At 41.5% G+C, this 23,843-nt stretch overlaps 1 protein-coding gene and 1 long non-coding RNA gene across 10 annotated transcripts in view; one reads left to right on the plus strand and one right to left on the minus strand.

Annotated features, from left to right (window-relative positions):
• The window catches only part of FILIP1 (filamin A interacting protein 1), a 221,663-nt gene that overhangs the window by 124,597 nt on the left and 73,223 nt on the right, over positions 1-23,843 (minus strand). The gene's annotated exons all lie outside the window — the stretch shown is intronic.
• Positions 10,265-23,843, plus strand: part of LOC139073607 (uncharacterized) — a 37,682-nt gene continuing 24,103 nt past the window's right edge. Inside the window, exons 1-2 of one of the 2 annotated variants that reach the window (XR_011522513.1) lie at positions 10,265-10,436; positions 11,116-11,354. This is a non-coding gene — a long non-coding RNA (uncharacterized lncRNA). Of the gene's footprint in view, positions 10,437-11,115; positions 13,285-23,843 lie in introns of those variants that run through there. The other variant, XR_011522512.1, reaches the window with a different exon arrangement.

Consider the following 23,843-nt stretch of genomic DNA (forward strand, 5'->3'; position numbering starts at 1 on the left):
TCCCCTTCTTTTTCTCCCCAAAGCCCTCCCAGGACATAGTTGTATATTTTTTAGTTGTGGGTCCTTCTAGTTGTGGCACATGAGACGCCGCCTCAGCATGGCCTGACGAACGGCGCCACGTTGGTGCCCAGGGTCCGAACCTGTGAAACCCTGGGCCGCCGAAGCGTGAGAACTTAAACTTCCAGCCATGAGGCCACCCCAGAGGGATGCATTTAAACTGGAAGAAATGGAAATGGTTTCTGCTGCTCCCCACTTCCTCCCCTAGTTTAGAGTAATTTGAAAAATGGCTGAAAATAAGAGAGAAGAAAAATATGAGGTAAAAGATAACGTAGTAGCTATGCCATCTGCTCACCTATCCTCTTCTCTTCCAGATAAGTTGAAGCAGGACATTTGAGAGTAGGAGTCCCACTGGCGTTAGTCATGCCATGGGATGTGCAGACAGACAATAGAGATTTAGCAGCATGCATCTATACAAAGGAGGTGATGAGGACCAACGTCCATTAACTCTATGGAGGAAATACAGGGGTGGCCAAGTGCCCAGTGACGGTGGAAGGTAGCTAGGAGAGATGGCCGGCATGCCATCTAATAGAAGCGTCACCATGGCACAGCTTCAAAGCAGACTACCCAAACCAGGATGCAACAGAAGGCGCAGCTACACTTCAGGGGGTCTGCAGCACCTGTGAGAGCTATGGTAGGGTTCCGAGACAGCGGGAGAGACAGGGCACTTCCCCAGAAAGAGCCTTGTCCACCACTTTCACCAGGAGCCAGGCTGGGAGATGACAAGAGAGAACGCAGGTAGGACCGGCTTCACAGGCATGTGATCTGTGTGGTTGCCAAGGGCCCCGCACTCAGTTTAATGCTCTGCTGTTGCTGTATTGAAATTCTTAATTATTTTTGAACTAGAGGCCCCACATTTCCATTATACGCTAGGCCCCCTAAATTATGTGGCCAGTCCTGACGACAACAGGGCAGTCAATCCGAACCAGATCCTGGAGGTGCTCCCATCCTGTTCCTTCCACCAGGCTAGTCACGTCAGCAAACTTGCCCTGCCACCCCCACAGATGAAGCACTGAGCTTGTGTGAAACCCAAAAAGTGGAGGGGCAGAGCTTGGGAGGGGGAAAGACTGAAACGGATCTCCGATTTGTTCCAGGATTGAGCTACGCATGTTGAGTTGAACTGAAAAACAAAATCACCAGGTAAAACTGAATTTCCTAGGAAACATCCGGGTTAACTCCTCTACCTCAGATGGGGATTGGAGGGGGCAGTATACGAAGGTAACTAAGCGGCAAAGTTGAAGGCAGTCTTAAAGAATTGAAATATTAGAATTCTGTCCTCGAGGTTTACGGGGTGTCTGTAACAGTGTGATAGAAGTATAACACTGACCACAGTGTTATAAACCATAAACTACTACAGGACTTTCAGGCAATACATGTAAAGGGGTTTTCCTTTAAATCGCATCACTGTTGCTCCTGCTCTAACTTTGAAAAAGAAAACAAAGTAATAAGACTCGGTGGGGCCCCCAGGCCACCAGCGCTCAGGCCCCCTCCACAGTGAAATTCTGCAGCACCTCTGACAGGAGGCTGATGAGGAAAGGGCACGGGGTCCAGTGCCCATGGCTTGCCATTGCCGTTCTCTGCTCCTCCTTACTGCCCTCTTTTTTGGCACCTTTCCTGTTTTCCCAACTGTGTTCCTCACCTATGCCTTTCCTCAAAATTATAAAAATGAGATCCCTGCTATCTCATTCCGCTCTACAAGGGGCCTTCCCAGCCTGGACCTGCCTGAAGCATGCCCCAAGCCCACACATGGCCTCACCCATCTGCTGAACTCTCAGTCCTCCAGAATCTCAGGATGGTGTTAAGAAATCAACCTGGCTAAACTTAAATCACGGAGTATCATGACCCTAACTCTGTGTTCCTCCATCGTTATTAACCCGAGGGAATCTTTGGTTGAAATTAACACAGAATTAGTCATTTTTTAGAGGCCGGGTTGAAGATAGGGTGAGGACAATATTTCTCTAATGCATACCACTAGGCTATTCTCCTACACAAAATAAGCCAGGGCAGAGAGAAGGCAAGAAGAAATCTGGGAACAATTTTTTTCTCCTCTTCCCTCTCGACATGCTTAATTCCCAAATCCCCTTTACGGCACTAAGTGCCAGCATCCTGTTCTGTGTCTTGGTCCAATATTCCTTTTTTGGAGAGGCAAGCTGAACCCAGAGTTCACATAGCAGACATATCTTGGCTCCTAAATCCTCGTGTTGAGGGTAGGGCAGCAGGAAGGCCGGGGTTATACCAACCTGCCGGGGCTCTAGGAGCAGATGGCCGGCAGAGAGGCTCCTCCGAAAGCCCAGAGCAGCGGTTCTCAAACTTCAGAGAGCATCAGAACCACCTGGAGGTGATTAACACACAGATGGCTGGGTCCCACCCCAGAGCTCTGAGTCACGAGGTCTGGGGTGGAGCTTGAGAATTTGCATGACTAACACATTCCCAGGTGATGCTGATGCTGCTGGTCCCAGGACCTGACGACGAGAACCAAGTCTCTAGGACTAAGTAGGACCAAGAATATCTACCTATTTCAGCTGAAAACTCTCTTCCCTTCTCATAACTAAACTAGAAATACTTGACTTGTCTGGAAAAAATAATATTAATTGTGACTGTTTACATGACTGATTACATGCCTGAGTGCCATTCATCCTTCAGCCGGTCCCTGTTTTAGGATTTAGACTCGTGGGTTACAAAATGATGCCCTAGACACCAAAACCTCTTTGCAGATAAGGTTTTGTGTGTGTATGTGTGTGTGTGTTTGTGTTTGTGTAACAAGACTCTTCTTTTATCAGAAAATTAACAAAATAATCTAGATTTTCAGATTTTATTTGAAAAAACCAGAAGATGCGGCACTACTGAGCCCACCTTCCCACATAGCTACGTGTAGCTGGAGTTGAGCCACGCTGGCTCATGTAGAAGGAGCATGTACTCGCTAGTTCACCACCCATTCTTACCGCTCTCCATTATCGCTTGAGCACCAAGACCCGACAGAGTCAATTGCCATGTATTTATTACTACATTTGCACTATGTCTTTCTTCTAGTAGCGAAATGCTTCTGTGTACATGAGGGGAAAACCAAAAGCTACACCAAGAGGTTTTCATGTTTCAGGAAAAAAAGGAGAGAATATTTAGCAATACCCCTACAGGTTTAATATGCCCTGCTGCCAGCTTCACCTCTTCACTACCTGCCAGCCTTCTGTACCCATTTGAGTTTGGGTCCAATCTGGACAAGCCTGATGGCAAGCAGACCCTGTGTGCAGGGTGGCCAAAGAAAGCTCCCGAGAAGGAATCATCAGAAAGGAAGAAGCTGCAGTGCCTCACAAGCTGGATCCAAGGACAAGGGCCCTTCGCAAGGGGAGAGGGGATGTGCTCCTGGGGACACCTCCACCAACAGGCAGCCAAGGCTGAGGCCTCCAGGGGGCTGCGTGAAGCGTGAAAATGGAAACAAAGAGGTGCAGTAGGAAAGGCTCTGTGAGGAACTGGGGCCTTGCTTTGAGAACGGGCCACGCAGAAGGAAGGGGGCAGATGTCGGGAACTTCTGCAAGGTCACTGTTGGAACCAGCAGAGGGGGCAGAAGCATCAATAGATCTTCAAGCCAGCTCAGGGGCAGGACAGTGTCTGCAGGGCCTGATACACCCCTCCTGGGGACCAGCTCTTAAATTAACCCAAGGAGGTGGAGGGGAGGTTCTGCAGTAGTTTAGGGAGAAACTAAGACGAGGAAATACTACACTGATCTCTTACTACTAACCCTGGCTTCCCTAGCTTGAAAACTATGGGTTATATTTCATTCTACACACTTTTTTGTGCACCGCTATACCAAATAGCAAGTGCGCAAGAAACACGATGAGTGCAAGGACACACAAAATTAAAACATGTTCCCTCAAAAATGTCATAGTCCAAGACAGAGGTCTCTAAATTTTTTGGACAGTTCAATCCATTATTTAAAAATGTAATCACTTATCCCAATGTTTGTATATTTATTTATAAATTATAAGTGTTATGCTAATCTCCTAATGTATTAGGCATGTTATAAATTATATCCTAAAGTAGGAAAAAACTAACTAAATAAATATTAATAAACATTTTAAATCAATATAATGGCAGTTCACTCCCCAGCGACTTCTCAAGTGACAACTGGCCTACAAAACAGACTTTTAGAGAGATTTAAGAAAACAAAAGGAAGCTTGGGAAACGCTTTAATAGTAGTCTTGGATCTGAGGATTAACTAGAGCTGATCCTGAATAACTCCTGACGGCAGAAAAAATTGGAAACATGCAAGACAAATGGCTGTAGACTGGCACAGAAGGGCCAGCTTTGACGACTGCACATTTCTCAGATGGTGGTACTCCAGTGGGGCCCTGGAGGCTGAGTAAGCTCTTTCCAGGCAGAGGAAAGAGTATAAACAAAAGTACATAGCTGTTCAGTGGCCTGATGTGCGCTCAGGAGAAGTTCAAAATGGAGGACAAGTGCAGCAAAATACTAATTGTGTGTGTAACAAAACAAAATGGATTAATCAGGCAAGCTGCATCTTGTCGTAAGACCACGCTCTGCATTTGCAGGCTCAGTCTTCAGTTTGTCCTTCACACAGCACTGTCACCCTTTCACATCACACACGAAAGGAAAATCGTGAACCTCTATGGTCGCCAAGGTGACTCAACAGTGGGAACCAGGGCAGAGGAAGGTCAAGGAATGTTCTATAGCTACGCATCAACAAAGTACAAAACACAGGTTATTTTTAATTTTGGCTATATTCCTATAATTTTAATGTCTAAAAATTAAAATGTACATAAATAGTAAAGTCTGTTTTTCATGTAGCCATGAGAAAAAATACTTTCCCAGTAATTCAATACCACCTTCTCATTTTGTTGACCTTTCATTTTCATCAGCTGCCATTCAAGCCAACAAAAATGCTCAAAGTGAGTATTTTCCAAATTTGTAACCAGGGAGAGTGTCCTGTAAGCTCCTTCCCCTTGTTTTCTGTCCTCCTCTGTTCCTAGCATGCTAGCATGACTCACCATCCACAGAATGCAAACTGAGAATTGCTTTTCTCGGAGTGGTGATGTGTTTCCTTTCAGTCATCCATATTCTCTCACCAAATGACGCTTGTGGCCAAGGACAAAGTTTTGCCAGGCAACCAACAAACCAGAGGTGGCATAGCCTGTGAACAAAGGGTTTTCCCCGACACCGGGCACAGCCAGCTGTCCTAGGCAGGGAAGGAGCCGGCATTAGCTGACTCCTGGGCCAACTGAGGTGAGGGGCCTAAACATGCCTCCACCCTCTCTACACTTCTGCTCTAAGGAAATATGCCCAATGACTAGTGGGAGCATAAGAAGAAATAGAAAACAGAAAAACCAAAAACATCAAAACCTCAGAAGACAAGAGAATTTTAAAAGAATCTCTCACAATACCCTATGCAGAAGATATTGACATACGTGAATTGTGTGAAAAAGAGTTTCTCTCCTAAATAATTATAAATAGCGGGATTTTGCTTGAACAAAAGTCCTACCCACGACCACAGACTTAGAGGTTTTCTATTTCTTTACAGATTTCGCTTAAATCATAAACCAGTCACACCCTATATTGGGTAGGCTGTTTAGATTTTACCAAAACAGCTCCACTGTTCTCATTAAATAGTTTTGTCACTTACATATTTATAAATACCATAACCTACATATGAATATATCATTGAAAATAAATTTTAGAATAAACCATTTTTTGTCGCTTTAAAATTTATTGCTCAAAACTAAATTTAAAGATAGAATTCAGAGGCCAACCCCGTGGCCAAGTGGTTAAGTTTGCGCACTTCGCTTCTGCGGCCCAGGGTTTTGCTGGTTCAGATCCTGGGCGCGGACGTGGCACTGCTTGTCAGGCCACGCTGAGGCAGTGTCCCATATGCCACAACTAGAAGGACCTACAACTAAAATATACAACTATGTACTGGGGGACTTTGGGGAGAAAAAAAAAAAAGAAGAAGAAGAAGATTGGCAACGGTTGTCAGCTCAGGTGCCAATCTTTAAAAAAAAAAGATAGAATTCATGTTGCTGTCACCAGTGAAATTATTTTCAAGATCCACTTTATTATTTTCATTCAATATATACTTATTAAGTGATTTCAAAGTGCCAGGCACTAGATAAAGAAAATAATTCTAGGTAATTTGTGTCATCATGGACCTCACAGTCTAGTAAAATTGTTCCAGGTGAAGAGACAAGCCATGGAGGAAGCTGGAGAAACAGATCTTTGGCCTATGCTAACTGATTGGCTGAATGAGTTATTTCCAGGTCAATTTTTAAAAATTTATTCTGTAAAATGAGTTGATATTCCTATCTCAAAACTAATTCCACAACAATGTCACTGAGCACCTTCTCTATGCAAGATGGTGCAGGTTTCATCCACAATGGCTCAAAGAGAATGAATATTTAACATGATCTTTTCAAAAAATGGAAAAAGTACTCTGTATTCTAGCACTTGATTTTTTTCAAAGCACAAAAATCATATCACGTGCAATGGCAACTCAGAGGCCCCTACAACTTTGGTCACTTTCTTCAGTGGAGGATTTTGAGTCATTAGGGATTTCTTCCCTTTTTTTACCTTGGAATATGAATGAATGGGTAAGCCATTGTTAGGGGTATAACCGATAGTTAAATCACATCTGACTGAATTCAGACTCTACATTTTTTTGCCTCTGCTGTTTCACAGGTTGAGGACTTAAAATCAGGTCCCCTGGAATACAGTAACCTGGAAGTAAAATTATGGCCTCTCCAACTCTGATCCCACCATGACTGGGGACCTGCAGCTTCTCCTCAAAGACTGTCACTCTGCTCTTTCTAGAAATCCCCAAGAGATTGCTGACAGCTACCGGGAGACTTTCTGACATTTCCTTCCCTTTTGCTCTTGCTGCCAGTGGCCTCTCCTGTCATCAGTGAAGCTGCTAAGATGTTATCAAAGGCAGCAAAGAAGAGATCTCAGGAGGGTGTAGAAGCCTCCCCAAGATGCAAGAGGAAGGTGCGACCCCAACACTCAGATACCAACCAAACCTCCCACACACTGAAAGCAATGGTGGGACCAGAATTCCTGATGCTCTTGAAGCCCTGAAGATCACAGAAGCCACAAGAGTCACAGAAGTCTCGAGGGATCACAGATTATCTTGAAGCTGCATTTGCTTAGAAAGCACACTTGTGTCACGTATTGATACTTAGTGGTGGAGCTTTAAAGGGTTGTTCATGGAGATTATAGGACAGATAAAGCCCTGCCCCCAAGCTATCATTTGATAAAGGCCCAGGTGGAGAATTCATCTCTTCCTAACTCATTTTGGATTGTCATCTTGTGCTCATAATATGTCAGAGGTTTGGTGAAGTTTTACTGGACACTGGCAGAAATCCTTTGGGTATGGGTTAAGAAGGACAAAGGGCAGTGACATGCTGGTAAGTCAGTTTTCCAGAGAGAAAAAAATATATATATCCCTGATCATACAATTTTCAGATTACTATGGTGTTAATACCCCCAACATGGCCAATTTCAAGCTACCAACATGGCGTCACGGAATGCAGAATTGAGAAGAGACAAACACAGTCAGCTCCTGCAAGCCAGGGCCAGTTGGCTTGAGCAAACCACTTGAGAAAGAGCCAGGGATCCGCTGCAGCCTCCAGCCCTGCTCTCACCTTTCCACGCAGGCAGAATCAGATGGGAGAAATTCCCCTGCATTCCTATGGAAGCTACTACGAAGGCGGCAGCAGGAAAGACAGATCTATCAAATAAACCTAGCGTCACTAGCTGCTTCCTTCATTTAACCCTCTGTCTGCCTGACAAGGATAAAGCACGTTCCAACCAGCCATGCCTCGGTCCACAGTATCGTGGTGTTTCAAAGCAGACAGGAAAGCAGGGAGAAGAAGGAAAAAATCAGAAAGAAAGAATTTATCTTCTTAAAGCATGTGACAATAAGCTACGGAGAAAAATATGTGAGTTTTTATGGATAAACTTAAAACAAATGGCCTCTGTAAGGAAAAGAAGCTGGATTTTGAACTGAAGTCCATGTTTTGTTCTTGTTTTCTTTTCTTTTATTAGAAATCAAGTTTAGTTCACAAGGACATTGGCTTTCTCGTCTTCCTCACACTCCTCATTTCAGCAATCCTCTGGGCCAGAGAGGCCTCATGGGAGAGCCCGGGTCTGTGATATTTCGGTAACAGTCACTGATATGTTGATACAGTCAGGGATCTCGCCGTGCTCACTATGAGCTAACCGCCTCAGTGCAGTCCAAAAAGATGATGTCAAAGATATATACAAACAAACTGTGCCCGTGAAGACTTCTAATGCATCTCGAATGGAACAGGCGGGGCAGCGCTCATCGGCCTCGAGCTTCATGATTCGCTGAAAACATAGTTGAGCTGGGGAAGAACTGCTGTCAAGAACCAAGAATTAGTCACAGCAATGTTGGCGAAGGGGCTCACTGGACATTCCACAGAAATTAACTGCTCGCTGGACAGGTCAAAGAAACTAACAGCTTGCTTTGTGCCTCAGTTTCTCCACCTAAGGCAGGAGACCACTAAATGTGATCTTTTTCACAGGGGTAAGCTGTGAGATTTCATGAATTAGTTTACTGAAGAGAAAGATTTTAGAGACAAGGCCCTGTGTATGATGGCAGTCTTCGCCATGTTGCGTTGTAGCAATTCCTGCATTATCTGTTACATTCTCTTACCGTGGCACAGGACAGTCCAAAGACAACCAGTTTGACTGTCATGAACTCAAGAATATGCTTCTTCCAGCTGTGCTTAGTTGAATGCCTGCCACTGGATTCTTTTGGACAGACAATATTAGTTAAAGAGGGTTAATGCTTCATCATAGGTTACATATAAATAGTGAAGCTATAAAAAATACAGTATTGCGATTTTTGTCATTCACTGAGCTATGAGATAAATCCAACAGCTGGACGTCACACTTTGAAGCAAGACTATTCACAGCACATGACGAACATATTCAGCCCAAGGACTTTGCTTTTCTCTTCTTACTCTCCTTATTCCACAGGGCTTTGATTAGAAAGCTTTAGATAAATTTAACCCAAGTAAGGAATAAAAACGAAACAGAAATTACACTTATTTTTGTCTGCATATTACAGCTTTGATGTACTTGCCATTTCTTTTATCCCACAAGGTCATAAACTGCTTGAGGGCAAAAGCTGTCTTATTCACTTGTACAAGCCCTGCAGCAGTTAGCACAGGGCCTACACAAAATGTACAAGCGTAATCTTTGTGTAATTGGATTAAGCTAAGGAGGAAAAGCCAGGGCTTGAGAAAATGGAATGGACACCAGCATATTCTACTTGCTCTCCTGGAAAACATGGCCCCATTCAGGCTCAAATAAATTGAAGAATGTGAAAATGTAGACTGACCTCTCAAAAGTCCTCAGAAATCGTAAGGACTTTCTAGAACATTGCTTCTACTCATGAGCTCTTCGTTAAAAAGATGGAGGATTTGCAGGATTTCCCAAATATTACAGAGAAATCAGGAAAGCCAAAAAGCGACTGAAGGTTTCAGAAACTACATAAATTTTGAAACCCTCCAATAGAAAAGCTCTGCCCGAGTCAGGGTTACAAACAGGCTGCCGATCGACTTGATAGGCCAATATTCATTCTCCCCAAATAACCTCCAACGAAATGTCTGCAGAGGTCTGATTCTCCCCCTCAGCATATTAGCACAGAGGTCCTACATCGCAGCAATGCCCCCAGCTTGTTGAGAGGAGGAAATCTATGCTACCAGTAGAGCTCTGAGAAAAGGTTAAAGGGATAGGAAGCAAATATGGGCATGACTGGAGTGCACAAACTCACATTCTCTGTCTCTCAAAGCACAGAATAACAGCTACAATGTGCAAACATAGCAGAAGTCCTTCAGGTAAGCAGGAGGGAAGACACAGGACAATGAAAAGTAACAAGTAGAAGATAGTCACCCCTTGGGATTAATTAAGCAGCTCAGATGGATTTAGATAAATAAACGGATGATCGATGTATAATAGGATACTAAAAAGAAGTTAGGAAATATTTACGTACAACACTAGCCTTTGACTAAAACGTTCTAGAGAGCAACTGCTATACTCTTTCAAACAGGTCATTGGAGACCTGCTATGGTCTGAATGTTGATGTTCCCCCAAAATTCGTATGTTGAAATCCTAATGCCTAGTGTGATGGTGTTAGGAGGTGGGGCCTTTGGGAGGTGCTTAGGGCATAAAGATGGAGCCCTCATGAATGGGATAAGTGCTCTTATAAGAGACCCCACAGACCTCCCTTGCCTCCTCCACCATGTGAGGACACAAGGAGAGGTTGGCAGTCTGTAACCCGGAAGAGAGCCCTCACCAGAACCCGACCATGCTGGCACCCTGATCTTGGACTTCCAGGCTCCAGAACTGTGAGAAATAAATTTCTATTGTTTAGAAGCTACCCAGTCAGTGTTTTAGCAGCCCAAACAGACTAACACAGTACCCCTATTCAAAATAAGGTTCTGGGTTGGAGGAACCATGCATCTGAACTAGCGGACAGTCAGTTCCTAACACTGAAATACAAATTAGGCCATTGCTAAGTAGTAATTCTCAATTAAAGAGGGAAGATGTGTCAACAAATCCTTCCTATTATACTCAACACATCAGTCAACAAATATTCTTGAGAACCTATCGAATGCAAAGCACTGTATGTCACCTGAGTCAACAGGAAAATATATGCATTTGCATGACTATGTATTATTGCTATGATGGCTTTCTTTTCTTGTCAGTATGGAAGTCAATATCTTAGGAATTGAACTTGGTAAAAAAAAGTATAATCAATGCACTGAGTAGATGATATAAATAAGATAGAAATAACTTCTGGATTTTTTTTTAACGAAATTCATTTTGAAATTATATTGTGGGTTCTTTTGGCAACTTTTTTGTAAATCTAAAGTCATTTCAAAATAATTAAAAAAATGCATTGTGGCAAACATGAAAATGAGATAAAAGCACTATGAGATATGAGCTGATCTTTTAAAATGGTTAACTCCCAGTTAATAAAACCCTAAGAACCTGAAAATTCAGGATTCCATCTTCCTTCCCCAGCCCTCACGCCAAGTCCAGCAGGTTTACTGCCAGGCCTGCGACAGTGCAGAAAGGACAGGAGAAGCGCGGATGAAGAGAGTTTCCACTGTGATTGGGCTTACTGAAGCTGTTTAACAACGTTTGTCTGTTAAAGCTGTGCAAGCAGTAACAGAAACGCTGAGCCTCCTCTACAAAGTGCAACGGCCGGCAAGATTGGCTCCTTGCAATCCAGAATCGCATGACTCCACGAGAGCACATCGGTGAGGGCCCACGGGGAAAACCCCCCACCGTGCTGTCCCTCTAGCCTTTGACTCCACTGACTTCTTTTAAGAAATGGGAGCCAGCCCAGTAGGGCAGTGGTTAAGTGCGCACGTTCTGCTTCAGTGGCCCTCGGGGTTCACCAGTTTGGATCTCAGGTCTGGACATGACACCACTTGGCATGCCATGCTGTGGTAGGCATCCCACATGTAAAGTAGAGGAAGATGGGCATGGATGTTAGCTCAGAGCCAGTCTTCCTCAGCAAAAAGAGGAGGATTGGCAGTAGTTAGCTCAGGGCTAATCTTCCTCAAAAAAAAAAAAAAAGAAATGAGCATGATAGAAGAGTGAAACTTGTTCCCTTTTCCAACTCCATCTCTCTTACATTCCTTCCCGAAACGCTCATCCACAGGAATCCACATCGGCACGCATGCAGGATGCAGGATGCTTAGCCAGTGGTATCAGCGGAGTAGCCCCTCCCCAATTCCTTGACAACCAGTTGATGAATGGATGACCAAGGAGTGCCCACGAGAGCCATCTTTTTACCATTAGAGTGGAAACAAAGAAGGGAGAAAATGTTAAAAGTTAAGCTAGAGAATGACTCTATAATTGCTATGGTCCATGAGGAAAATCTGAAAGTGAAAGTGGAAAGTTTCTTCACTGTTTGGGAAAATAATTCCCTAACTCATTTTTTCAGTTTTCAGATCAAACAAAAAAATGAAGATTATTAGAAAATTTGGAGTTAGAATTCATTATGCTCCTGAAGCATCCACTAAACAAAAGTCAAAAATCAACCCATAGATTTTCTTTTTTCCTTAGAAATTTATTCTCCAAATTAAAGCTCTTTATAAAATCATTAAGCAGAAGCAGTCATCAGAAAGAAAAGCAAATATTTATAAATATTTATGCCGAAAGCATTAGCATTATAAGTATCAATCAATTTTCAATAGAACATATCAAGGAAGCAAACAATTTTTAAATAGTTTCCAAAAATCTATAGTCATTCTATCCCCTGTCACTCACTAGCTCATTTTCTCAGCTAGACACTTCAAGTTTTGGAAAAACTTAAATGTTTTGACATCTCATAATCTAACATGCTTTAAGAAAAAAATAGAAGGACTATGTATTGCATATTGCTTCCTAGCTATACCACTGACTGCTGAGTGACATTAGGCAGCTCACTTCGTCTCTCTCTGTCTTGTTTGGAAAATAATGGGATTGTACTTGATTAGAAGTTGTTAACAGGGTGGCCCTTTGGCCATATCCAGCCTTTGAACATACCTTGTTTGTTTAGCATGTTTTAAAAATTAGGAAATTTCACATTCATCCAGATTTCTGATTTCTCTTCAAAAAATGTAAGATTGGCACACTGGGCCTACATTCCCATGTGGCAACAGAGGCTGGAACGGAAACCAGCTGTCCCCTTGGCTGAGGCATGGACTCTTGATGTCACATTACCTACCTGTCTGCTTAGCTTCTAAGTTGTTGACGAAATAGATTACCTTTAAAGTTTCTTTCGCCTCTTTCTCACATTTAGAGTGAGCCACTCAGCAAAAAGTCCGTTGAGCCTCTCTAAGCCTCAGCTTTGCTTGAATACAGGGATAATAATAACAACTGACCACCACTTGAGCTTTGGAGAGACAAGATGAACTGGCATGTGGTGACTGCTCAGCACAGCGCCATCTTGCCAAAAGTGCTTCATAAACGGTAGAGGTAAAAATGCAAATAATGGTGAACAGAGCAACTCAAACACAAGTCTATGAAGACCGGTCCATTCAGATCAAAACTGACCTGCTGAATCTCCCCTTCCCAAAGCACCATCAGGCCCATCAAAAAGTTAACTATTTGCCTCTAGTTTTCAGAAACACTTTGTTCAGTTAATAATAAACAGATTGGGATTCCCAAATGAGCCAATTAAAGCCAATTAAAAGAAAACAGTGTTCTTTGAGCGTCTCTGGTTCTCATGGTCTCCATTTCTGGTAGAACCAGCTCTCAATAGTCGATCTGCAGAAGCTCGGATCCTACTTACTGCACTTGCCAGGTGCATAGTCTCCCACTTGCTATTACTGTTAAACACAAATAGCCAATTTAACAGAGAGCTTGTGCTGGACCGACTTCTCATTCATACAGCAGCCACAAATGAGCCCATATAGCACCCACAGGAATTTTGTCATCGGCGTCCCTGCCATTTCAAGCTGCTCTATAGTCACTCATATATCCTGTCACTCACTAGCTCGTCTCCTCAGCCGCACACTTCACATATTTGACTACTTTATTAATAACAATGGGGCTTTGATGGGCCTGTTCCAGTGTGTGACTGGCATAGGTTTGACCATATTTTCAAAGATTTGTTTATAAATTAAATTTGATTTATGTTACTGTGTGTGTATATTTGTAGAGAAAAAAATTTTGTAAGTTCTAGTCCAACAAAACTAGGTAACAAAATATAAGAAAAATAAAGTAACTTGTACCCCCCTCAGAGTTTGTTGGGATTTTTCCCTGTAATTGTGTGTTATTCATATCGCCTCAGAACTGGAGACTGATGACAGAGAACCAGGCCAGCGCACAGGGCACTCCACTGGCTTTCAGTCCAGCATAAAGCTGAAGCCGAGGCAGTCAGGGATGAGCCCACCGGAGGGAAACTGTAGTAATCAGTGTAGTCTGGCTTCCCCCTCGGACCTGGATCCCCTCTCCTCCCACCTCTGCAACAACCACTCTCCCATGAGGGTCAGGCCCTCCAACTCTTACTCTGCAGAGTTCTCAGAAAAATATATTTAACACAACAATCTTCCGCTCGAGATTCTTCAGTCATTTGTTATGACCCAGAAGTAATTCTACAGTCCTACACGACCTAGACCCTATCAAGCTCTCTCCATTCTCTTCCCACCCTTCCCCTCAAAGAACCGAGCCCAACTAATCTCTGTTCCCTGAACATCGCCCTTTCTCTGGCCTATGGACCTCTCTCCTTCTCCTCCCCACCGTTAGTCCCACTCTTCCTTCAAGTGTCAACTCAAGCATGACTTTCTCTTCTCTGGTTCCCTTAGGAAAACTTAGCTGACTCTTTCTTTAGTCTCCCCGAATGTTGTTCGCATGTAACTATGGCCACTACCACGTTCATTTGCCTGTGTGTGAGCTTCTTGAAAGCAGAAACCAAGTTTTTAAATATTTTTATTCCGAGCACATAATACAGTGCCTGGCATATTGTAGGCAACTGGATATTTGCTAAATATTGAATAAATGGACCGGCCAGGTTCCCATAGCCTATATATTTCTAGATTCCATTCTGCAAAATCATAAGACTATTCTTGTTACCATTACAACTAATTAACAGTATATTTTGCACATCTGTCTTCTTAATACATTTTGCTTTCTTCATTTATTCTTTTGGCACAGTCCATCTGTTTGTGCTTAATACATGTTAACAACAACAAACTATCTGATTCCATTAATATGATAAGTTCATTATTTTGCTGAATCTTACAAATATGAGCTTTCCGAGTCTCCATAGCATATTTGTTATGAAATTTAGAGGATGGTCATGCCGCAGAGTACTTTCAGAACTAATTTCAAAACGTATAATGAGACTGGTTAAATTATAAAGATAAAACTTAAATTAGGGGCCGGCCTGTGGCTGAGTGGTTAAGTTCCCACACTCTGCTTTGGCGGCGCAGGGTTTTGCTGGTTCAGATCCTGGGTGCAGACATGGCACTGCTCATCAAGCCATGCTGAGGTGGCATCCCACACGCCACGACCAGAGGGACCTACAACTAGAATATACAACTATGTGCTGGGGGCTTTGGGGAGAAAAAGAAGGAAAAACAAAAAATTGGCAACAGATGTTGTCTCAGGTGCCAATTCTTAAAAAAAAAACTTAAGAGATTTTTATTTATTCAGTTTTTAAAACTCACAGCACTTTCACTTTCTGAAATTATTGGGCGTCTTATGAGAATAGGACCCCACCTTGTTTCATTCACCATTTAAATCTTGCTTTTCACACCTAAAAGCATGTACTCTGCTAACCATTATGGAGAAGTAGTGTTTGCAGCTGCATCATAAAATATAACGAATTCTTACACTTAATGAGCCAAAGCCTGAATTCTCTACAGTGACATAACTGTGTTTCTTATTAATTGAATGCTGTGGATGTAACCACTACCTATCTTGGTAAAAATCTCCCTCTTACATGTTTAATCCAAAACGTAAATGAGCTAACCTACATTTATTTCACAGTCGCTCACAGAGAAAAGTGGCTGTACGGAATGGCATGCTGTCTGTGAATGGGGCTATGCACCTCAGTGGTTTCAAAGCCGTGGTGGCTTCTTTAGTGTAAACACTTAATTTACCTGGGTTCACACCCCTTGACTTTCACTTGGACAAACCTGAAAGCTCCAGGCAGCTAAAACGGCCAACTTTTGCATAATTTTCTACCCACAACCATCAATCTCTCCCTGGCAATAAAAGGAGACTAACCTTGGTTTGCCCTAGTGTCACCTGGGAAGATGATGAATCTCTCTGAATTTGAGCCAAGGATGACGTTCCCCAACAAAGTAGACCCAGTGCACAGCGTTCTACCAGTTGTGTAATTTGGAGAGCCGAATTCTCTACACACAATGTGGCACATTTCCTGGACTGGCTAATTGAGCCAGTTGCTTCGAAAAACCTGGTGCCAAGAGTCTGCCCAATGACTTAAAACACCTTCCCTTTTGGTTTTTCAATATTCAACGTTCATTTCCTTGGTTAACATTGGTGTCATATCAAATGAAGTCACCAAACCTCAGGGAGGAGACAACTTGCCTCCAAAAAAGTAGCATATTATTCTGAAGAGACGTTTAGTCAAAACTAAAAAAGAAATGATTGAAGCACAAAGGTGATATGAACACAGCTGGTCTACAAAATTGTGTGGTATTAAGAACTTATACATATTTTTAGCTAAAATGAGGTTTCAATGTAAGTAGGAAGATAAGAGAGAAAATAGTTATAAACATATAAAAATAGATTTTTAGATTTCTCTAAAGAATAATTTTTTTCCTGCAAGAAACACTGGTAATAAAACTTGAACTTATTTCCCTGAAAATCATTTGCAGTCTATCTTCTTCCTTTGTTTTTAATTGGCAGAAAGCATTTTCAGTGAAAACTACTGCTCACCATGCATGTTAGGTTGAGCCAAGAACTGGTTTTTCAAATCTCAGAAGAACCTTGGAGCAGGTCAATGTCAGCAGAGGGAAACTGTCGGGAGCCCCCAGGTTCCGTCAACTCTTTGAAGAGGAGAGGAGAGCAGTGTTTCCCGTCACTGGGTGTATAGACGAGATTTGCTTTACCAAGTTGAGATTTTTTAAATAGTCATAGGACAGCATACAAGATGGAGGCTAGTTGTCTAGGGAATAAACAATGGTGAATTTTGAAAGCTAATAACGAGAACTAAAAAAAGCTGAAGTTACTTTTGTTTGGCAGGAGTATGGGCTTTTGGTCAAGGAAGCTTTGGAAAGATCTTTAGTTTTCAACCGTGGCTCAAGGTCTTTCAGCTAAACATCTAGGTGAGGTTACATGGACTAAACCTTCATCTTAAAAGCAAACTACATTTTAAAACATACACAGACCCAGATATTGACACAAATGCAAATCAGGCTTCTTTTCCTATTCTTTGAAGATTGAGCCCTTGAGAAAATCAAACCAGGTGTCAGTTTAGAAGAAAGGGAATTTCCTCAGAATTCTTCATCAGCATTTTTCAAATAGAAAAAAATTAAAATAATTGTAATATCAAACTATTTACATGGAAAGTTGTTCTCTACAAATAGAGTAACGTCTTGCAAAACAAATGAGGAAAAATGGCTTTGTAATTTTACTTCCCAGATGGCATGCTGGACACTAAAGGAATTTGAAAATCTCTTTTATTTGAACTTTGAAATTAATTAAATTTACTTTACCATGAGCTAATAAATACACAGCATGAATTTTGTACACCTTCCTCCCAGATCACTAGTTGGTTGTGACATCCTTTGGCTGCTGAGGCTGAACATATTCCCAGAATCCTTAACACAACACCTGAACAACCTCTACTCACGGATCAGAATTCCTGGTCACAAGGATATGTGTTTGGTATTTCTGTTCTCAATTCTTCTAAAATGAAACATGATTAATTTCTTTGTGCTACTATTAAATAAATGAGATTATAAATAAATCCTTTTAAAAATAGATGCCTAGGTAGCCCAGCTAAACACAAATCTGATCAAACCTTAACAAGAGTAGCACAGTGGAGGAAATAGATTTCCCAAATAATGACGCTTATTTGACTACCGTGGCAAAAATTCTGAGACATGTTCCCAAAGCCACTCCTCAGAATGAATGCCTCCATCTTCAACTCCAGCTTACATCTTGCAAACTTTAAAGCTATGTGTGTTTATGACTCATTTGAAATATCAATGGAGTCTGGGATTTCACTCAGAGCAACATGATAAGCAGTTAGAACCTGTTACTCCAGGTTAAAATGCATATAATTCTGAGTACTAAGTTGATATATCTGGTTATTCTAAAAGACAATTCATTGCTGGGTTTATTAAATAACCATAAAATATTTATAGAACACCTCTTGAATTCAAGAAGTGGTTGATCTAAGTGATGCAATCAATTTACACCACTTCGGAAGTAATCTAAGTCCAAATTCTAGTAGACTTTTTGTTCCATGTTTGGGCAGCAGGAGTAGGGTGAGCTGGCAGGGAGTGAGGGAACAACATATTCGAGGACAATTAAAGAAAAACTAAGCCATGATGTTTAGGTTGGGGTATTACTTTGAAATGTTGCTGTTGCGTAAACATTATAAATAAAATTTAAAGGCAAATTACAAAATGGAAACACTATTTGCAAGTACTATGTACAAAAATATCATTAACATACTGATCGATCATTAATATAATAATCAAAATATCAATAACTAATAATATATAAAAGCTTTTATAAATCAATGCAAAACACTAATATACAAAAAAATAAGCAAAGGGCATCAATAGGTGATTGACAAAGAAGATAAATGAATTTCCACTCTAACATAAAAATAGATTAACTTCATAGATATAAAAAGGTGCATTTGAAAATTAGTAAAATCTACAGCAAAACAAAAATAAAATATTATCAACAGAGATAGAATTAGAAAACTAAATGCTGGCGAGGGTATGGTGAGATGAGTACCCTTGAACATGACTGACGACACTGTGAATTGATATGAGGTAGTACAAAAACAAATTTCTCATTTTTTTCTACAAAGTAATTTGACAAATTGTATAAAAAGCCTTAAAAATAGTCATTCATTCGGATCCAATAATCTCAACTTCTGAGACTTGATTCTTAAAACATAGAGATGCAACCAGAAATTTATTGACAAGGATTTTTATCAAAGTTTTAGTAATAGTGTTAGGTTCCAAATTCCAAAACGTTGAAAACAACTTTGATGACCAGTAGTGTGGGAATTATTAAATAAATTATACTTTATCTGTTGGGATATTACACATATAATAAGAACTAGATTTAAAACTGTATCTTCAGTCTAATGCTAATTTTGTTAATACAATCATGTGCTACTCAGCGACATTTCGGTCAATTTCAATAGACAATGGTGGTCCCACAAGAGCGGTACTGTATAACTAGGTGTGTAGTAGGCTGGACCGTCTAGGTTTGGGTAAGTAGACTTATGATGTTCACACATTGACAAAATCGCCTAATAACACATTTCTCAGAATGTATCCCCATCGCTAAGTGATGTATGACTATATAGTATGTAAATTATTCAAAAAGACAAATCTTAGAAAATACGTCAAACTATTCAGCAGTTATTTACGGGTGGAGAAATTGTGTATGATTTTTTTTTTTTTGGAGGAAGATTAGCCCTGAACTAACATCTGCTGCCAATCCTCCTCTTTTTGCTGAGGAAGCCTGTCCCTGAGCTAACATCCGTGCCCATCTTCCTCTACTTTATATGTGGGACGCCTGCCACAGCATGGCTTACCAAGCGGTGCCATGTCCGCACCTGGGATCCAAACCTGGGCTGCCGAAGCGGGAAGTGCAAACTTAACCGCTGCGCCACCAGGCCGGCCTCTGATTTTTTTCTTTACACTTATTTTTTCCCAAGTAGTACAGAGTGAATATATATTACTTTTGCTTAAAAATTTATTTTTAAAAAAGTAAGGTATGACACCATTCAATATGAAGATGTCACATTATTATGAGAGAAAGGGACAGAGAGAAGACTGAAAAAACTGACAAAGAATGTTGATAAGTGAAACTCTGGTCCCCAGTGGTGGATGTAATGTACTATAAAATGTGCACAGTAATTCCCAGCAAGGCATGTGCAGATGACACAGCGGTCTTCGCACCATGCTTAAGCCAAGACTAGTACACGCACCAGCTGGCCGTCTTGGATTACTCTGTGGAGAATTTCGGGGCTGTCTCTTTTTCTTCTGTCCTTCCCACTCTGCCTTACTTTCTTAAGTCCTCTTCTTACTTGAAGGCCTATCTCCTCCATGAAATCTCTCCCCACCTCAACGCCCTGCAACCTCTATCCCACTAGAAACTTAGAGTATGTATTGCCCATATCTCTCATTTGGTACTTAAATTATATTTTTCTGTCTTTTGGGTTTTTTTATTATTGTTATTATTGAGGTAACATCGGTTTATAATATTATATAGATTTCATGTGTATATCATTATAATTTGACTTCTGAATATGTTACATTGTGTTCACCACCAAAAGTCTAGTTTCCATCCACCGTGGTACACATGATCCCCTTTACCATTTTTGCCTGCCCTTCCTCCCCCATCTTCCTCTCTAGTAACCACTAATCTGTTCTCTGTATCTGTTTGTTTGTTTGTGTTTGTTGTTGTTTATCTTCCACATATGAATGAGATCATATGGTATTTGTCTTTCTCCTCCTGACTTATTTCACTTAGCATAATACCCTTAAGGTGCATCCACATTGTCGCAAATGACAAGATTTCAGTCATATGCTGGTTCTATTCTTAATTTTCTGAGGAGTCTCCCTACTGTTTTCCATAGTGGCTGCACCAGTTTGCACTCCCTCCAGCAGTGTATGAGGATTCCCTTCTCTCCACATCCTCTCCAGCATTATTATTTCTTGTCTTGTTAATTATAGCCATTCTGATGGATGTGAGGTGACATCTCCTTGTAGTTTTGATTTGCATTTCCCAAATAATCAGTGATGTTGAGCACCTTTTCATGTGCCTTTTGGCCATTTGTATATCTTCTTTGGCAAAATGTCTGTTCAGATCCTCTGCCCATTTTTTAATTGGGTTGTTTGTTTTTTCCTGTTGATTTGGGTTCTTTTTTTACATTGAGATTTTGATTCTCCAGCTGGATTTTTATACTCCACCAGGGAAGGGATATTATTGAAAATTCTTTTGTAGTCCTATCCAGTCATTCAAGAAATGTCTATTGAGCACATAGTATGTGCTAGATACTATTTGAGCTGCTAGGGATTTGTAGGTGAAATTTTTAAAAGAGAGAAAAAATCCCTGCCCTCAAGAGCTCCCAATCTAGTGAGGAAGCCTGGCACTTGGTGCCATGTCATATGTGATGCAAATCCACAATAAATTATGACAATGATGGTGACAGTAATGAAGACAGAAACGATGACAGAGAATGATGCATTCGCTTTCTACTGCTGCCATGACAAATTACCATAAATTTCACAGCCTAAAACAACATTTATTTCTTAGCTCACAGCTTCTGTGGGTCAGAAATCTGGGGACAGTGCATTCAGTTGGGTCTTCTGTTTAGAGTCTCACAAGGATAAAACCAAAGCGTTGGCAGGGCCACATTCCTTACTGGAGGCTCTGGGAAGGAATCTGCTTCCAAACTTATTCAGGTTGCTGGCAGAATTCACTTCCTTGAAGTTGTAGGGCTTGGGTCCCTGTTCCTTTGCCAAGTGCCAGCTGGGAGGCCCTTACCTCCTGGAGGCCTGTCTTTGATTCTTGCACATGGCTCCCCACATCTCTGTACCAGCGACAGTGCATTGAATCCTTCTCACACTTGAAATCTCTCTGACTTCTTTTGTCGCATCTCTCTTGCCTCCAGCTGGGGAAAATTCTATGCTTTTAAAGATGCATAGGGTTAGGTTAGTTCCAACTGAATGATCCAGGATAATCTCCCCATCTTAAGATCCATAACCTTAATTACATGTGCAAAGTCTCTTTTGCCATGTAACATAATGTATTCATGGGAGCCAGGATTAAGGTGTGGACATCTTTGGGTGGTCATTCTGCCTACCACAAATAGGAATAACAAAAAACAACTGTCTCAAATACTCCAGGATGAAATTATGGATTCAACTCAAGAAATTTAATTGGATTCCATAAAGCCCAGTGTTCTTTCTTCTTATGAGAAACATTTTTACCATAGGCCTGATTTCCTGATGACCAACTCTAGAACACTTTCACGATCTTTTGCTTGTCAATGTCTTTAATTAGCAGAAACCGTTTTTAGCCATAGTTGAGTCTCCTAATTACCCAAGTTCCATTTTCATTGGTTCAACTAATTTATTCTCATCTTTGTCCTAACATCAGTCAGATGTTGAGAAACCCAAGGAACAAGAGAGGTTTGTTTTGGGGGTTGGGGAAGAGAAAGCTGAGCTCCGTATTACCTCATAACCCCCTAAATTATGCAACTTCTCCACAAGCCGAGATCAGATCCTGCAGCAAACAGAAAGAGCACCCGGGAGGTGGGAGCACTAGCAAGAAAGCTGTCTGGCCTCTTTTGGAATGGAAAGAACCGAGTGGTCAAGGACTATTCCTGTGGTACCATAAACAGACTTTCAAGAGATTGTGGAGGGGACAATGCCAAATTCATATGACAGACAGCTCTTTTAATGCCTGTACAGTGCCACTTATTCATCTGAGGAGGCAAAAGGAAATGCTTTCAACCCTGATCCCAGACACAGAAAGGAGCCCAGGTTTACGCCCCTCCTGCCAAGGACAGAGGGCCACTCAACTGTGTCTTTGCCCATGAGGTGAACCAGCTGCCCAGGCCTGTGAATGACATCACATCTTGAGGGATGAAGAAAATAAAATTGGGGGAGGTTTTTTTTTTCTTAGCATGAAATATATTCAAAGCCCATTTCCACTGCAGTATCCAAGCACCAGTGGTAGTTAGGAAGAAAAATAAAGAAAAAAAATTTTTATGTAGTTGATGTTAAATTTTAGGGGCGCAATCAAATCAGAAAAGGTAGGCAAAGTTGCTTTCTAAGCGCGAAGCAAAAAGATTTTTTGAATAATTGCTCTTACTGCTCTCAATTCCAACTCCTTTATCTCACCAATGAGAAAAGTGACTCCAGAACAGCCTGACTCTCTCCAGACTGTGTCATTCCCTTGCTCGAAAAACGTTCAAGGGCTGCGCATTGCCCACCAGGAGAAGTTCAGATCTCTCAGACTTTCATTCAAGGCCTTTCTGAGCTTGATACTGATCACCTTTCAAATCAAATCACCAATTAATTACTGAACAGCTACTAAAGCCAAACAGTTTTAGGTGCTGTGGGCATAGGCAGGACACAAAATATGTTCCATTTCTTAAAATACGTTCTGTGTCCCACAGGAACAATAACTCTAATTAAATTTATCTGCCTCCTATCCTCCAAACTTACCCTTGATTTTTCACTTTGGCATCTTTGCTCTTGCCATCTCACTCACCTACAACGCTCTCCACCACAACTCTCTGTTTTTTTCAACATCTTACCCATCCTCCCAGGCCCAACTCAAATACGATCTCTTTTGAGAAGTCTCCCCACACCCTACTAGCCCAGTGGTTCTCAAGCCAGGCTATTTTCCTCCCCGGGATTTTGGAAGATTCCCTCCCCAGGGGACATTTGGCAATGTCTGAAGACATTCTTGATTATCACAATAGGTAGGGGATGCTATTGGCTTCTATGAGTAAAGGCCAGAGATGCCACCAAACATCCTACAAGGCACAGGACAGCCTCCCACAATAAAGACTTCTCCAACCCAAAATGTCAACAATGCTGATGACGAGTTCTGTACTGGAAGAAAGTGGAACCTCCTCCTCTGAACTCTTACAACATCAAACGTGTGAACAATCTTTCATCATTTAGCATATGTTTTCTCTTCCTTTTGCTATTTTTTCTGTCTGCGTGTAGTACTTTCCCAAATGATTTGGAAGTTTGTAAAAGAGAGGAAGAATTTTATGCTGTTTAGTGTCTTCAGTGTTTGATTCCACGTCTTTAATAAGCACTGAGAAACTCCATCGATATCAGTGATAACATATTCCTCTATTCTTCAGTACCAGTGAGCCCTCCAGGCTCACAATTATCACTGCCACATTTCACCAGATCCAACATCCTCAAGATTCCCTCATTATACTACATCTTCAAACCCCCTGCTTTCATGAAGATAGGAAGTCCCAACAACAAAAAAAATGCCAGAGGCCTAAACTGATCAGATGAGTCTGGCACAAGTGGAAAAAGCAGTGTGACGGGTTC

Source organism: Equus przewalskii, chromosome 9 (genome assembly GCF_037783145.1).
Source record: "Equus przewalskii isolate Varuska chromosome 9, EquPr2, whole genome shotgun sequence".
In the NCBI taxonomy this organism is placed as follows: domain Eukaryota; kingdom Metazoa; phylum Chordata; class Mammalia; order Perissodactyla; family Equidae; genus Equus; species Equus przewalskii.